General features: G+C 39.7%; 1 protein-coding gene and 1 pseudogene across 1 annotated transcript in view; both read right to left on the bottom strand.

The window, feature by feature from the left end:
• The window catches only part of LOC115503292 (zinc finger protein 177-like), a 32,900-nt gene extending 22,630 nt beyond the window's left edge, over positions 1-10,270 (bottom strand). Inside the window, exon 1 of the mRNA XM_030299428.1 lies at positions 10,186-10,270. The gene's annotated coding sequence lies outside the window, so the exon portion shown is untranslated. The remainder of the gene's footprint in view (positions 1-10,185) is intronic.
• On the bottom strand, positions 6,437-11,875 carry LOC115503409 (annotated as a pseudogene).
• Between the last annotated feature and the right edge of the window lie 6,529 nt (positions 11,876-18,404).

Raw genomic sequence — 18,404 nt, 5'->3', positions numbered from 1 at the left:
AAGAGAGGGGAAATAAATGGGAGGAGTAAAAATAGGGAGATAAAAATTATTAAAACTATTAAAAAAAAACTCATAAAAATTATTCATTCACAGCTGCAAAACCACGGGCTTGTCTTCATTCCTGTCAAGACCCAGCCTACGACTGTCTACTGTCCTAACTATTCACTTTCGTCAAAATGCGTGTTTCACATTCTTTACAATCAGTTGTTGGCCACATCTTGAAAGCAAGGGCAGATTCAGTTCTGCTGGCAGTTCTGGGTCAGCTGCAACCTCAACAATGGGTTTCTGTGTGGAGATACCTGTGTTCTAATTGTGAGTTCTCTGCCCAGAGGAACACAATAATTCTGAAAATCTGTCCACTTGTAATACAGAACCTGGAGGAACACAATTTGGCTATTGTTAATTCTGGATGAGGCCACAAAGCGTGGAGTCAGTGACTAGGGTTCCTGTTAGCTCTAAAAACTGCATGGTTTAAAGTGAAACACTGAACTAGAATCCAACAGAAATGATAGAGGACACTTCATGTCATATAAATCACATAAAACAGAATAAGAACAGAGGCTCCCTCAGAGAGCTGTGATGAAGTGACTCAATCCATGGAAAGCTTTCAGGGCACACCGTAAGTGCAAAATAACTGTGAGCTATCACCAGCCCTTTTAAGTCAAGACTGTTAGAAATCTGTTTCTGTGGCATTTAGTAACAAAAGCATCTGACATATTAATGGTCTCATTTAACAAACGGAAATGGGGCTTAGGAGAGGCTAAGGAAGTACCCCAAACACACAGCTCAAAAGCAACAAGGGAAAGGACCCACACTCCAGCTCTAGTCAGGCTCCAGTCTGAGCCCTTAACACACATACTCTACTTGGGCAAAAAGAAATCCAATTTCTGAAGCACACTGGAACCCTGGGATTTTCCCAGTTAATAGTTCAGACCACTGAAGAGACTAATAATGAAGAAGAGAGTTAAGGCTGTTATAGGTATTTCTGCAGTATAACAAACCACTCCAAACATGGTCATACATAACAGCGGTTCTCAAAATGTGGCTGCCAGCCTGCTGAGGGACCCCAGACACTTTCAGTCTGTGAGGCCAAGACTATTGTTAAAATAGTTCTATTATTTACCTTTTCATCGTGTTGACATTTGTATTGATGATATAAAAGCAATGGTGGGTAAAAGTGCTGGCACCTTAGCAGAAATCAAGGCAGTGGCGGCAAGTGCCACATTGTATTCCTTATTGCCACATATTCATGAGAAATAAAAAATCCAGTTTTCCTTAAAAATGTCCTTGAGGCAACAGAAAATTTAGAAAATATATACCTGGGACCATGATGTTGGCTGTTTCTTAACATTTACAAACCTTTCTGCTATGATCAATAATTGTATTAGTGTATGATGCTTGATGCTGGATAATAAAATAGGCCAACATTTGAAAAATATGCATAACGTAGTGAACTACTTCCCATATGACTAACACGTGATGGCACAAGGTCGCGCATGGGTAAAATATCGCTTCAAAATACAAGAAAAATCAATGGACTTTAATGTAACAGAATAGAAAGAATTCACTGACAGAACTTCATACTTCACAGTGCAACTGATCTTTAAGAAACTACATTAGTTGAGTTCTGGTGAAGTATCAAATATCCAAAATTATCTGAAAATACTTCTTTTTTCCAATTATATATCTCACTGAAACCGAATTTTCTATACATACTTCATCCGAAACAACTTATGGGAAAAAACTGAATTCAGAAGCAGGTACGAGACTCCAGTTGTCATTAAGCTAGGCAAAATGATTTATAAAATTTTTTTGTAAAACTTGTCACTCATCTGGTAAGGAAGAGAAAATACTTAAAGACACCTGTTAAAGATGGTAAAGTGGACTTTTTTCAGCCATTGAGACAGGTATAGGGACCACTGCAACAAGACTTTGCAGTGAGGGGGAAGGGGAGTGATTGGGCTTAAGTCTGAATACAGCATGGGTAAGTTGGAACTTACAGCCAAGGAACAGGATACACAGGTCAGTGGGCGGAAAATTATTGAGAAAAGATCAGGGGTAAGGGGGATTCTGGCTGAACTGACCTAACAGAATCTTTGCTGAAGACAGGCCAGGGTGATTAGAAACCACCGGAAGGATGGTGGAGGATGAGGAACCCAACTAGGTATCAAGAATGCTCATTAATGGAGAATGGGAAACTCTTGCTGAGTTAGCATGGTTCTTGCTATAATTGGATTTTACAAGGAAGTGCACAGATGGACCCAGGAGAAGGTTCAGGACCCTCACTGAAGTTTGGACAAGAAGAGACTCTCACTTCCCACATTTGTTATCATTTTGAAAAAGTTATTCATAAATGTTAGGTACACTATGAAATCAGTTATAAAAATGTAAAACATGTCTTATTTTCTAATATGTCAAATACTCATAGATACAATGCCCATAAAATAAAGATGCTCAATTTTAGAGTATAAAGGAGTCCTAAAGTCAAAAAGTTTGAAAAGTGCTGGTGTGGAACCACCACCATTCTGTTATTTTCACAGATCATAGGTCAGGAATTTGGACAAGATGCAGTGGGAATGAATGAATGGCTTGTCTCTGCCCTACAATGACCAGGGCCTTCCTTACCTGGGAAGACTCACACAGCTCAAGCCAAGGGCTGGAGTCATCTGGGGACTCATACATGCATCTGGTGCCTTCCTTGAAATGGCTAGAAGGCTGAGAGCAGCTGGACTGCTGAGAGAAGCATCTCCATGTAGCCCCTCCATGTTACAGCATAACTCCTTGTTTCCAAGGGAAGAACACTAACTGGGAGTATCCCAAAAGAGAACATGCAAAGATAACCAGGAGGGAATTGCATGGCCCCTTATGGCCTAGACTGGGAAATTATATCGCATCATTTATATTGTACTCCTCTAGGTAAAAGTCAAGGGAAGGCAACAATGTCAAAGAATTTGTGGGCCATGTTTTAAAACCATCAATCTGCCACAAATTTTTTATGTACCTCCACAGATACAATAGTCATTGCCTATTAAAACCATGCCAAAATCTTGTGCCTATAGTATCAGACTCAAGTTCTATGTCCAGAATCTTAACATCCAAGTCAGGGCCAATCTGGAAAAGGCTATTTTAAAAGGTTTGGCTTGAGTATGTTATTCTCAGTTTGAAGATTTGTGAAGTAAAGAGACAAGCTATTTACTCCCTACACACTCAACATATAATTGTGAGAGAAGGAAAGGATAATCAGAAGAGATATTCATATTAAGAAATGGGTGGGAGGCACCTGGCTAACTCAGTTGGAAGAGCACATGACTCTAGATCTTGGGGTCGGGAGTTTGAGCCCCACTAGGTGAAGAGAAGACTGAAAAAAATAATAAATAAACTTAAAAAAAATAATAAAATGCTGGCTGCTTATCATAGAAAGAAAGGGGGTGGGTCGGTGGGAAGAATGGAAGACCCACTGCAGCCAATGGTCCATAGCAATTCTGAAAGTCAAACAGGAACATCTTGCCTATTCCTTAAGGAGCACTACTGAGCCACAGGAATGATTGATTCTTTGCGGAGTTCTGCTACCTGAATCATACTTGCTTTCCCGTAGGACCGTATTTTTAACTGAGTAGTTTTAGAGACCTATTTCATCTTGCTCCCTGCCCACAGTTTGGGGGTTCAAGATCTCTATTCACTTTAAGACTTTTTTTTTTAAACAAGTTTTAGGTTCAGTGAAACTGGGCAAGGTACACAGATTTCCCATATACCCCTGCCCCCACACATGCATAACCTCTACCATTACTAACATCTCATACCTGAGTGGTTAATTTGTTACAACTGATGAGCCAACATTGACATGTCATAATAGGCACAGTCCCCTGGGGTTCACTTTTGGTGTGCATTCTATGGTTTCGACAAATACAGAATGTCATATTCACCACTATAGCATCATACAAGGTATTTTCACTGCCTTCAAAATCCCAGGTGCTTTGCCCATTCATACCCCCAGCCACCTCCCTCCACTCTTGACAACCACCGATCTCCAAGTTTGCCTTTTCCAGGATGTCACAGAGTTGGAATCATAAAGGATATAACCTTTCCAGATTGGCTTCTTTCATTTAGTAATGTGCATGAAAGGTGCGTCCAGGTCTTTACAAATCCTGATAGTTCATTCCTTTCAAATGCTGGATATTCCATTGTTTGGATGCACCAGTTTGTTTATTTACCTACTGAAGATATTCATTTGCCTACTGAAGTTTTGGCAATTAGGAACAGAACTGCTATAAACATCCATGACCAAACAAAACAAAAAAAACCCAACACCATGCATGTGCTGGTTTCTGAACGGACAGAAGTTTTCAACTTCTCTGGGGAAATACCAAGGACCCTAGATACTGGATCATTTGGTAAGAGTATGTTTAGTTTTATAAGAAACCACCAAACTATTCCAAACTGGCTGTACGATTTTGTATTCCCACCAGCAAAGCATTTGGCGCTGTTAGTGTTCCAGATTTTGGCTATTCTCATAGACGTGTAGTGGGATCTCCTTTTAACTTGTATTTTTCTGGTAACATATGGTGTGGAGCCTCTTTTCATAAATGCTTATTTGCCATCTGTACATCTTCTGTGGAGAAGTGTCTGTTAAGGTCTTTGACCACTTATTAATAGGCTATTTTCTCACTGTTGTTTTAATATTCTTTGTATACTTTGGATAACAGTCCTTTTCCCAAATACGTCTTTTGCAAATATTTTCTCCCAACCTGTGCGTCTTCTCACTTGCTTGACAAGGTCTTTCACAGAGCATATTAAATTTTAATAAAGTCCAGTTTATCAATTATTTCTTTTTATGGATCATGCCTTTGGTGTTTTATGTATGTATGTATGTATGTATGTATGTATGTATGTATGTATTTTGGTGTTATATTTTAAAAGGATTGCCACACCCAAGGACATCCAGGTTTTCTCCTATGTTATCTTCTAGGAGTTCATAGTTTTGTGTTTTCTACTTAGGTCTATAATGCATCTTGAATTAATCTTTATAAATATAGACTGTAAAGATTCATGGTTTTGCATGTGGATTTCTGGTTGTTCCAGCACCATATGTTGGAAAGAATTATCTTTACTCCATTCCACTGCCTTTGCTCCTCTGTCAGAGATCAGTTGACTATTTATGTGGCCTATTCGAGCTCTCTGTTCTGTTCCATTGATCTATTCTTTTATCAATACCACACTGTTTTAACTAATGTAGCTTTATAGTAAATCTAGTTTTTTAATCTTAAGTAACCTCTACACCCAATGTGGGGCTCAAACTCACGGCCCCAAGATCACATTCTTCTTAGTGAGGCAGGCAGCTGCCCCAAGGTTTATAGTAAGTCTTGAAGGCAGGCAGTTTCAGTCCTCCAACTTTGTTCTTCTCTTTCAATGCTGTGTTAGCTATTCTGGGTCTTTTGCTTCTTCATATAAACATCAGAATCAGCTTGTCAATCCCCACAAAATAAGTTGCTGGAATTTTGTCTGGATTGAACCCATTAGTGAGATTGGGAAGAACTAACACCTTGACAATTACTGAGTATATCCATGAACATTAAATATCTCTCGGGGCGCCTGGGTGGCGCAGTCGGTTAAGCGTCCGACTTCAGCTCAGGTCACGATCTCGCGGTCCGTGAGTTCGAGCCCCGCGTCAGGCTCTGGGCTGATGGCTCAGAGCCTGGAGCCTGTTTCCGATTCTGTGTCTCCCTCTCTCTGCCCCTCCCCCGTTCATGCTCTGTCTCTCTCTGTCCCAAAAATAAATAAAAAAAAAAAACGTTGAAAAAAAATAAATATCTCTCCATTCATTCAGTTCTTTGATTTTGCTCATCAGAATTTTGCAGTATTCCTCTAGATCTAGAGAGATCTAGTACATATTTTGTTGTGTGAACAGTATTGTGTTTGCAATTTCAAATTCTATTTGTTCATTGTTAGTGTACAGGAAAACAACTGATGGTTTCATGGATATGTGCATGCATTAAAACTTAAACTGTACACTTAAAATATGTGCAATCTGTTGCATGGCAATTATTCCTCAATAAACCTGTTAAGAAAACCAAACTTAATAATAACCAAAGTCTCTAACAAGAAAAAAGATATTGAACATACACTTCATCAACAATAAATGGATGATAAGTACATGAAAAGATGTTCAACATCATTAGTCTTTAAAACTGTGGGTCTACTTTGAAAACAAGACATACACACAGAAAGGCAACTCATTTAAATAAAAATGCTTTTCTTGGTTTTCAAGTATCAATTTTCTTATATGCAGTAAGTGAAAATTTGTACTCTATACTTTACCAAAATTTTTATACTTTTAGATTTTGTTTAAAAACCCTTTGTAGCAAAGGCTTTTCATTTTAAAAACCCTTTTAGGATTTCAATTTTTATAAAAATATATGTAAGTTATTTACTGAAAGTATTGCTTTTACATTCATAATCTAACATGACTTACTACATGTAAAATAAAATTAACAAAGCCTTTTTCCACATTCCTTACATTTATAATTTACCATTCCTGTCCAGTGTGAGTTGTGTTTCCTAATAACAAAGATCAAAGACATTCCTATATCTCTTTCAGTCATAGGATCTCTTCAAATCCTATGTGTGCTTTCAAATGTGTGCACACATTTTCAAACCAAATGTGTGCTTTCATATTTCCCCCAAATGAAGGATAAAACTAAAAACAAACAAAAAAAAAACACAAAAAAACCCTACCCTTCTTACATTTATAAGATTTTTCACAACTGTGAAATCATAGCTGAACAGTAAAATACAAGACAGAGCTAAAGGCTTCCTACATTCCTCATAATAAGGTTACCTTTATAATGAATTAGTACAAGTTAAAAAGAAAAAGTATTTAAGGCTTTCCCACATGCTCTGCAAGCATAAGCTTCTCTCAAGTATGAATTCTTATGCGTTTAGTAAGGCATGAAGTACTAAACGTTTCCCCACATTCCTCATCTATATATGGCTTTTCCCCACTGTGAGTTCTTAAATGTCAAATAAGATATGTGGGTTGAGTAAAGGCTTTCCCACATTCCTTACATTCAAAAGGTCGTTCACCAGTGTGAGTTCTCACATGTACTGTAAGGCCTGATGAAATAGTGAAGGCTCTCCCACATTTTTTACATTCATATGGCTTCTCTCCAGTATGTGTTCTTTCATGTTGACTAACGTTATCAGGAATATCTAAGTGATTTCCCACATTCCTCACATTCAAAATGTCTTTCTACACTGTGAATTTTTAAATGCTGAATAAGAAAGGAGAATCAAATAAAGGCTTTCCCACACTGCTTACAATCATAGGGTTTCATTTCAGGGTGAGTTTGCGTGGGATTTTCAAAGCAAGATGAGTTACTAAAGGCTTTCTTTCCCACATTCCTTACATTGATAAGGCTTCTCACCAGTGTGAGTTCTTATATGTACAGTAAAGTGTGATGACGTAACAAACACTTCTCCACATTCCTCACATTGATAAGGCTTCTCTCCAGTGTAAGTTCCTCTGTGTTTTTCAAGACCTGAAGAATCAGTGAAGGTTTTCTCACATTTACTACACTTGTGGTTTTTCTCCAGTGTGATTTCGCATGTGAGTATTCAGTTTTGATAAACAAGTAAACTCTTTACTACACTCTTTGCAAACATAATGTTACTCTCTACTATAAAATTGTACATGTTTAGCAAGATCTAGGGAACAAGAAAAAGCTTTCTCAAATTTCTTACATTCCACAGGCATTAATTCACTTTGAGTTCTTAAATGTTGAGTAAGATATGAAGATCAACTAAAGGTTTTCCCACATTCTTTAGATTTATAGGACCTTTTTTCTATTGTGAATCTGCACATGTACAAAAAGGCTTGTAGAATGATAAATAGCTTTCCCACATTTCTTAAAGGCATATGGCCTCTCTCCACTACGAATTCTTAAATATTCTCTAAGGTGTGAGGAAGAAAGAATTCCTTTCTGACAGTGCATTTATAAGGTTTCTTCAGAGTACAAGGTTTCTTGTGAACCAGATGTGCATTTTGGCTTAAGGTGTTTCACACTGATTACAGTTAGGAGGGTTCTCTCCATTATCAGTTTTGTTGTATGGATTAAAGGCAGAGTTCTTTGTAAAGGCTTTTACACACTGATCACACAAGTTTTCTTTCTATTGTGAGCTCTCTTGTAAGTCTTAAAGCAGCAGTGTTCACTCAAGGTTTCTTCCCAATGGTTAAACAATTCCTCTCCAATGTGTTTCTCTCCTGTTGATGAACAGATTGGTGAGGTCTTATAACAGTTTTCCAGCTTTATTACATTCAGAGATCCTCCCCTCTGTCTTGAATTGTTATACTATAGAGGAAACCAATCAGTATGACTAAAGTTTTTTGTTTTCTCTTCCATTTTCACTGTATGCAACGCATGGTTCCAGACCTGAGTGCTTTCAAGCAGAATGAAGAGACCATTCTGCTAAAAAGTTCTTTTGTAGTCTTTTTTTTTTTTTCCTTTTGTAGTCTTTTTTTTTTTCCTTTTGTAGTCTTTACTTTCACAGGGATTCTTATAGCATTTAGCTGATAACTGATCAAGATGAAATTACTTTTCAAAAACTTTATCTGAATTCTATATATGAAATATTGAGCTAACAATGTGTGAATGTATTTTGGGGAGTGTTTAAAGTACTTGTCAAATTCATAATGCTCAGAGACTCTATGAGAAACAGTTTCATTTAGGATGAATAACACTAGCCCCAAGTGTATGTTATGGTTTTGTGCTGCTTTTCTATCTTATGGAATTTCCAAACTTCCACTGTTGTGGAAGGCAAGGAATTATACACTGTGAATTTTACCATTTCTACCCATTGGGTGTTTTCCCCTGCAAAATATTCTGCTGAGGTGCTGACCATTTGGTATTAAGACAGATCTCCCAATCTGAAATAAAATTAAAAAAAAAAATTAAGGTCTTGGAGGAATAAATGATGGAAAGAAGTTGTTAAAAATAAAGACCAATGCCTATTTATTTTCAAAGACTGACTTAATATAGATTACAAAATAAAAAAGACATGAACATATAGAGATTGAAAAGTCTGGCTATCTTAAGAGTTTGGCAATGAAAACGGGTGCTGGTCAAACTGGTAGGTGATTCTCTAAGAAATGATTCTATACACGTCGAGACTGATGGTGAACAGAGAGCAACATAACCGGGAAAACAAAGTTGAAAGAAAATGAATGAAGAACTAAATGCAGAATTTAAAGAAGAAACAGATCTTACTGTCAGGTCAAAAGGAAGTTTCAGAAAGTAGATGAAAAGTTAAAGAGAAGTTTGAAGGACCCAAGGAACCTCAGAAACCAAAGGCACCAGCATTCTCAGGAAAAATCCATCTTCAAAAGCTTCCTGTTTAACATTTCCAAATGGACTGCAGCTCTCATGGATTCCTGCTGTTTTTCATAAAGAATCACATCTCCCTTTTCCCTTACTTTGCAGAACTTCTCCCACTATCCTCAGCTTTCCTTCTTGTTCCACCTGAAAGATCAGAACAGGTCTGCATAGCTAGCACCTGGCTCTCAGAAGAAGACACTTGATGTAAGAAGAACATGCAAGGGATGACAAATAGTTCCACAAACCAGGATCAAGATTCTGTCTGCAGGGACACCAGATACAGTCAGGTAGAACTTGAGAAACAAAATGTTTGTGCCAACTTTATCAAACCAATAAACTTTCTTTTTTTTTTCTCAAACCAATAAACTTTCAAATGAAACTAAAATACAAGCACACACTTCCTCATTGCTCACCAAAAGAGGTGCCGATCTTTCCCCTAAAACCCAGGCTCAAACTTGTATACAAGTTTTTTAAGTCCTAAGCCTTTCAATCCATACAGACAATAAGGCCAGTACAATGAACAGATCTTCGTTTTCAAGAGGAAGTCACTTCAAGGTAAGGTCAGTGAGAGCAGAAACAACATCTGCTCTTTTTACCACTGCATTGCCAGTAGTCAGCACAGACACTAGGACACAGTTAAGCAAGGGGCGCCTGGCTGGCTCAGTCGGTAGAGCATGCGACTCTTGATCTCAGGGTCTTGAGTTTAAGCCCCACAATGGGCATGGAGCCTACCTTTAAAAAAAAAAAAAAAAAAAAAAAAAAAAAAGGAAAGATTTCTTCCAGAAAAAGCTAAATGAAGAAATGGTACCAGCCTTACCTACTGCAACCAGATTCTTGTGGTTCTCCAGCATCACATCTCTGTACAGGTTTCTCTGAGTTGGATCCAGCAAAGTCCACTCCTCCTGGGTGAATTCCACAGCCACATCCTCAAGGATCACCAGATCCTAAACCATCACAAACATTCTGGCATCAAGCAATTGCCATCTAAACCAATGTTCACTGGAGAAAGAGAATGGGACACCCAAAGCTTAGACAGGTTTCCATGTTCTCCCATCATCTCTTCCAGGGCTTGATGGTCCTCATGCCCATTCTCCTCTCTACCTGGACATATTCACTGGTGAGCTCATCCGGTCATGTAGCTTTAAGAGCACCTCATTCACCTGACTGCAGGTATCTCACCACAGCTACATTGTACTCTTTTCTAATCTTATTTTTCTCTAATGACAGGATTTACCATGGTCTGAGTACATTACAGACACAATAAATGCTGGCAATGAATGAATCATTCCTCCAGGGACAGCACAAATTCTGAAAAATACATGTCCACTCCCTCATAGAGTATCAAAGCAAGACAAGAGCACACAATCAACATGAATGAGAGTTGGACTGAATTAGTAGATACTGCGATAATAGTATCATCTCCTTATGTCATCTGTCAACCACATAAAATATCCTGAAACCTGAGGAAATTTAGCTGGGTATTCAGTCCCTATGCAGGCCCTATATGCACAAAGAAACTCTGTGTTCTATTAGAAAAAAACAGGTCTATCTGGCAGGAAGAACATGTACTTTTATAAAAGAATAAACTTCATACTTACGTGAGAATAATTTGTCAGACACCTAGTCACTGTCCTTTCTCCCTCTGATTTCTCCTCATGAAGACAGAAAAAATCTTGAAAAAGATGACCTTAGGAAGAAGAAATAAAACCTGAGAACCCAGGCTACCCAAAGTTTCTACTCACATGCCTACAAGCCACTCCAGAGTTGACACACATGCTAAGCAGCCTGCCTCATCTGAAACCAGAAGGAGGGTTTGGGCTTTGGGAGGAAGAGTTTAATATTCCCATTTTATAGACAATGAAATTTAAAGTTTAGACAGGTAAAGATGTTGTTTTCTTTTCTAAGTTTACTTACTTATTTTGAGAGAGAGAGAGAGAGAGAGAGAGACAGAGACAGAGAGCAGAAGTGGGGCAGGGGCAGAGAGGGAGAGAGAGAGAATCCCAACGTGGGGCTTGAACTCATGAACTGTGAGATTATGACCTGAGCTGAAGTTGGACCACCCAGGTGCCCCAAAGTTGTTGTTTTCTTTGGCCAACAATAATGAATCTCACGTAAAAAAAGAATCTCATGTCGATTAAGCAGAACATCTCCCACATCCTTATCCCTCCTTCCCAAATCTAAGGATTCAGACATCAGGATGTTCTTATCTACTTAAGCCCTCTCTTAGCACAGAAACAGGACTGCTTAGACCTTGACAAGACAGGCCGTTCACAGGCCAGTTTAAACCAGTCTCTGACAGGAGCATCAAAAAGGACTTACCACAGGAGAAAAGATCAATGGCTGGCATCCTGTGGGTGTGACAGTAGAATCTGACTGAACCCTTCTCCTTCCCAAAGTCCCTCAAGATGGTGTCTGAATTTAGCGGAGAGGTCAATCTCAATTCCTCTTGATTAAGTACCAGTGGATTCTCGCCACGTACCATCAATCTTTAAGCAACAGGCATCACTCAGCTATCATGAAGCATTATTCATTAGTCAGCTCTCTGCAAAAGATAAAGCTATATTACATAAAAGCCGTTAGAAACTGTAGAGTAGTATACTACAGAAATACACATAACAATCGCCACTTACGGAGTACCTAATATGTGCCACAGCAGTGGTAGCCCAAAGGATTACCAACATAGTTACTATTACTGCCATTTAACAGTTGAGGCAACCTACATTGAGACAGGAGTAGTCACTGACCCAAGATCACCAATTAGGAAGAGCCAGAGTCTGAATACAGGTTACTCTACCTCAAAAGCCTGAACTCCTGAGGTTACTGTTACTCTCTAACATACCTGGATGACCGTGACAAGGTGATGTGCAAGAAATGATTAACCCAGGTCTGGGTTGCTCAAATCCTGCACTTTCCTGAGAAAGGTCTGTCTTCAGACCTACTCTAGGCCTGGTAAGAATGCTTTTGTATGCCTGAGGCCTTGGGTCACACAATACCAGTCTGGGTCAATTCCAGACAGTTTAGGCTAACAACGTGATTTATGGTAAACATGTTTTTATACGCCTGAGGCTTTGGGCAATGTTCTAACAGTTTGAACTCAGGCTGGAGCCTAAGTGGCTGAAGTCAGTCATGCAGGTGGTGTAGGCCTACAGGACTGACCCACGACAAAACCTTAGGACACCAGAGCTCAGGTGCTATAGACTGAATGTTTGCACCTCCCTGCATCTTCATATATTGAAACCTAATCCCCAGTGTGACAGTTTGTGGAGGTGAAGACTCTGAGAGGTAATTATGGGATTAGTGCCTTTGTGAGAGACCCCAAAGAGCTACCTTGCCCCTTCTGCCATGTGATGACACAGTGAGAAGACTGTCATTAATCAGTAAGTGGGTCCTAACCTGACACCAAATCCGCTGGCATCTTGATCTTGAGTTTTCCCAGCCTTCAGAACTGTGAGAAACTTCTGTTGTTGACAAGCCACCCAATCTATATTTTTGTTACCACAGCCCAACTGAACAGCCTACTGTATCAGGTGAGCTTCCTTGGTAATTTATTATTACTAGGAATATTAAGCAATGCCCATTTGACTGCACTGGGAAAAGACACCTGGATGCCTGTGCCTGGTTTGTCCTGGAATTAATCCTGTGTGTCTTACTTATCCCTTTGCTGATTCTAATCTGTATCGTTTGGTTGTAATAAACCATAACGGGTTTAACAGCAGGAGTCTTGTGCATCCTACTGCATTGCAGAGCATAAGGGTGTTCTTGAGGATCCCCAGCACAAATGGTTTATTTAATTCAGACATCTTTGAGCTCATCCAGCTGGCAAAACCACCTAGCCCCAGTTGCCTTCAAATCCTTACATCAGCCTATGCCTTCATTCATTATGCAAGTATCTTGAAGGTCCTTCTCTTTGCAACATAACACAGTAGGCAATGAGGAGAGAGCAGTGAACAGAAAAGGCCCCATACCTTAGATTTTTTATCACTTTCTAAGGGCCAAGCAGATAATAAACACATAAATTTGTATTCTATCAGCTGGTGATATGTGCTAGGGAAAAAATATGAACAGATCAGGAATATTATCCTCTGCCTCCCCCAACACATACACACACACCCAAGGATTTTTCTTATCAAACTTAGGACTAGCTCTGGGAAAGATAAAGACAGAACAGGAAAACAATCATTTCTCAGAAAACTCTTGAAAACTAACATCTGACTTGCCTAAAAAGTGAGATTCAACTTTTGATCTAAAGCACTAGCATAATTCAAACAAACAAAATAAAATAAACTCAGAATACATTTCAAATACTGCTCTACTTCAATGGGGAATCAATCAGCTTAGAAACCTCTCACATAAAAGATGTGACCCTCTCCCCTAGGTCTTACAGGTATAAGATGGATGGAGTAGGTGGAGTGCTAAATCAGACTTTGCCCAAAGTTTATTTATTTATGTATTTATTTTTTGAAAAAACCTCACCTTTTTTTTTCATTAAATTTTGCTTTTATTCCTCCCTTACCTATGCTTTATGTTCATTTTGTTGGTCCTTTCAAACATTTAGAAATTATAGTTGAGTTCCTTTTTCAAACATTTTGAATTATACATTCAAACAAGTTCAGAATTATAAGTGTACAGTACACTATCATGAATTTCTTGACCCGAAGCACTCATATGCTTCATCTAAATTACTCCTTTCTCCTCTCCAAATGGAAGCACTATTCTGCCTTATAAAACTGTAATTCTGCCTGTTTTTGAACTTCATATCAAATCATATGGTGTGCATTAGTGTCTAGCATTTGCCATTCAGTGTCCTAGGACTATCTGTGCACTTCCTTGTAAAATCTAGTTTTAGCAAGAACCCTAATTAAGTCAGTTTAATTACATGATCACCCTCAATATCTGATCAAGTTCCTAATCCTCTACCATTTCCCAGGTGATGTCTGATCACTCCTTTATTTATTATTTATTTTTAATGTTTATTTATATGACAGAGAGACAGACAGACAGACACACAGACAGCGCAGGTGCGAACGCACGCATGCAAGAGGAAGGGCAGGGAGAGGCAGTTAAAATCTGAAGCAGGCTCCAGGCTCCCAGCTGTCAGCACACAGCCTGACCGGGGTGAGATCATGACCTGAGCTGAAGTCAGATGCTTAACCAACTGATTCACCCAGGTCCCCCTGTCTTTTGTTTTTAAGTTTATTTATTTTGAGACAGAGACAGCATGGGTGGAGGACTGGCAGGGGGGCGGGGGGAGAGAATGAATCTCAAGCAGGTTCCACACTGCTAGCGCAGAGCCCAATGCAGGGCTTGAACCCACGAAACTGTGAGGTTTGACCTGAGCCAAAATCAAGGGTCAAGATACTTAACCGACTGAGCCACCCAGGCACCTGCTGATCTGTCTTCAGTAAGAACCCTGTTAGGTCATTTTAGTCAGAATCCCCCTTACCTCAGATGTTTCCTCTTAGTAATTTTCTATTCATTAACCTGGCTATAGATTCCGGTCCCTGGCTATAGATTTCCACTTATGCGGTACTCAGTTGGAGTAGAGCCCGAGCTCTCACCTACGCTGTAAATTCCCATTGCAGTGATTCCTACACCTATCTCAATGCTCCTAAGAAAAGTTTGCCTTACCATCTTTAACAAATGTCACTGAATATTTTTTTCTTGAACACCTTGCCTAAATCTCCCCTAGTCATAATACCCAGTGCCCTAAAACATTCCATATTAGACAGATGCTCTAACATAATGAATAATAAATTAAAATTCAATCTTTAGCAGTCATGGATTGGCTTATTAAAATGTAATCCCATGGACCCCCAGGTAAAATAGTTAACAGGACCAATGTAATTTAAAAGAGGGTCTTCAAGGGGGGAAACTCATGATATAAAACCTAATTAATAAAGGGGTGATTATTTGCAACAACTTTTCCATTTGACAGCCCAATTTTGCCTCTTCTTAAACCTGGAGAAAATAAAAGGTGCCTTATGATGTATTACGAAAACTGTAACACTCTGGTTCCATCCAATTAGGGCCTCCGTACCAACATTCAATATTATTAAAAATCCTGGCTCCATCCAATCAACAACCAGTAAATATTTTGCTCTTACAGACTGGGCTAACATGTTTCTGTTCACTGCCTATTTAAATAGCCTCTCAGCTGCAATTTGCCTTCACCTCTGAAGTGTATCAAATTGATCACCTAACCGTGCAGAGAAAAGACTCAGAGTACATGCAAATATTTGAGCAGAGTACTCTGAACTTTATATCCTTAATATAAACTATAAGGACAAAAAGAAATGCAAATAAATTTAATAGTTTACTAAGTCTACAGTTGATAGTAACATTGGTATTACACTTTTTGAAACCACTATACACATACTGTAGCATAAAACAATATATTAATGCTAGTGTTTATTATAACAGAAAAGAGGTACAAGTATAAAATAAGAGAAAGCAAACAAAAAAAATCCCATATTAAATTTTTACTGGGAATATGAGTACAAACTTACGAGTAAGGAAACATGTACTTTAGATATCCACTGAAAGGCCTAGACAGGATTATACCCAAGTAGCACCGAGCCCATGTATCACACCAACCTTGGTGTCTAAAAGGAAACAGGCTTTCTGGAGAAATCATTGGTTACAGGTTTGTAACAAGAATGTACAAAGTGAACTGGGGCTTTATTTTACACTTAAAGACTAATAGGGTTGTGTTTAAAGACTAATAGGATTCATGTTGAAGGGACACTGATTCAAAAGGCAAATGTGGGACAGCTGGAGCATTAAAATAAATGACAGGAATCGATTATAAAATAGTGAATGAAAGAAAAGCCCAAGAATATGTTGTGATACTCCAAAAAGAAAAAAAAGTATAGAGGGCAGGGGAAGTGGGGAAGGAAAGCTGCTCAGCTAAAGAATGGAGAAGGATTGACACAATTAGCAAAAACATCACTTTGTAACCTCCCCCCCACGCCCACCATGTAAAAATAGGTTGAGGCAAAGATTGACAAGTGATGTTGAAACCCTTAGATGAAAGGCTGTTGGGGAACAGAATATCCCTCTGTTGCCAAGTATTACCCAAGGATTACCAAAAAAAAAAAAAAAAAAAAAAAGTGTGCCTATATGAGACAGAAGGGCACCTTGACTAAATCAAGAACATCCCTCATAATGGGACAACACGCTTCCTGAATGGAATACAATACAAAGTACACAGAAACGTTCCAGTGTCTAAACTTGCCGTCTAACCCAGGAGCCACTGGGGGGTTCTCTGTGGCTACCAGGAACATGTAACGTGGCTAGTGTGACTGAGAAGCTACATTCTCAACTTTATTTATTTTTAATTAATTAGATTTTAGAAATAAAATTGATTCAGTTACTTAAAAAAAAAAAAACCACTTTTCAGTATGTTCCAACAATCTCGGTTTGGAGACCTTTTTCAACAGAACAGTAAAAGCTAAATACAGATCAAGAATTCCCAATGAAAATTCAGCATCCACACGGAGATCCGGCATACACGCCAGATTCCAGCAACTTATTACAAAAGAAACGTAAAATTTCTCATTAAGAATTCCCTATTAGCTGCATTTGTCATTAATTCCACTAATTTGAAACTGATAGCTGGATAAATTGGGTTAAATAAAACATATTAGAAATGATTTCCCAGGTACATTTAAAGTTTTTACTTGGCTATTAAGAATTATAAAAAATTACATCTGTACCTCACGTTATATTTCTAGGAGACAGTACGGCTCTAGACCCAACGACCACTTTACAAGGAACAATCAAGTTAATTAGATAATTAAATAAAACCATAAGAGAACAACATCGTATCTGAATGCCAACATTTTACGATATAACCTTCCTGGAGCCTTCAAGAACCAAAATTGATTTGTTTTAAATGCAGGCAACTGTTTTAGGGACGAGAGAGCTAAAGCAAAATGCAATGTGCATTTTGCAATCTTGTTCGGGTTCTAGCTCCAAAACCCCGACAACTGTAATAGATACTTTCGGAAAACTGGAGAAAGTCTACTTTCTTGGACGGACAGTGGAGTTTTGATGTTAGAAGACTGTCCTGATTCTCAGAGGATGCATGCTTACGATTAAAAGGTGAAGAGAATGTCTGCAATTTACCATTAAATGGCTCATCGTTAAGAATACACAGGACTAGAGACAAAAATCTTAACAATTAGCGAACGTGGATGAAGGTTCCACGGATGTTCGTTATAGTGGCGCTGCAGATTTTAAGGAAGAATTTCTACACGGACACCCGAAAGAAAAACCTACCTGTCAAAACTTCACCCTTAGGGTGAATTCAATTCCAGCTAACGGCAACCGGCCCGCCGCGTCTTTGCTAACTGCCACAGTCGAAGCTTCGGGCATTTGCAAGGCTCTGCCGCGCTTTTTCTAACATAACGCGAATTCACTCACTCAAGGCGTTTAACGTCGATAACCGACAACGCCAAGAGCACCGCGTGCCCGCCAGGATGCGACACAACCGCCACGCTGGGGGGGCGGGGACGTCGGGGCCGGAGTCGCCGCGACCAGGAAAGGCCTGGCTCCCACGCCTCCCCCGGGGCTGCTCCCCGCCTCGGGGGCCCAGCCGGCCCGGACTCTCGGAGGAAGGGGCTTTTGACTCTGCGCCTCTCTCTTGGGCTCCCCCCTTTCTACGTATCCACTCAGAGGCCGGGCGGCGACAAGCAATGACTCTCCCTCCGACGCGGGAGTGGCGCGCGGCCAAGATGGCCGTCGCCCCGCGCACGCGCTTTTCCGGTCTCCGCAAACGGCGCGAGGGGCGGGGCCTCGGAAGCTGGGCGGGCCGCGCCGACGCCTCTTCTCGCGCCCGCTAGCTGAGACAGGCAGTTTTCCTCCTGCCGGGAGGCGGGGAGCCGCTCGGAAGGAGCTGGAGCGTAAGGTGGGGTTGTGGTCCTGGGCCGGCGCGGTGCTCTTACCCGTCTTACCTGGATGACAGTTGCTTTCAAATTTTGGTGCATACGTGAACCGTCCTCTTCATTGCACAACTGTGCCTGCACGTTCCCCGCG

This window comes from Lynx canadensis, chromosome A2 (assembly GCF_007474595.2).
Source record: "Lynx canadensis isolate LIC74 chromosome A2, mLynCan4.pri.v2, whole genome shotgun sequence".
NCBI classification, from domain to species: Eukaryota; Metazoa; Chordata; class Mammalia; order Carnivora; family Felidae; genus Lynx; species Lynx canadensis.
This window is presented reverse-complemented; position numbering and strand designations above follow the sequence as displayed.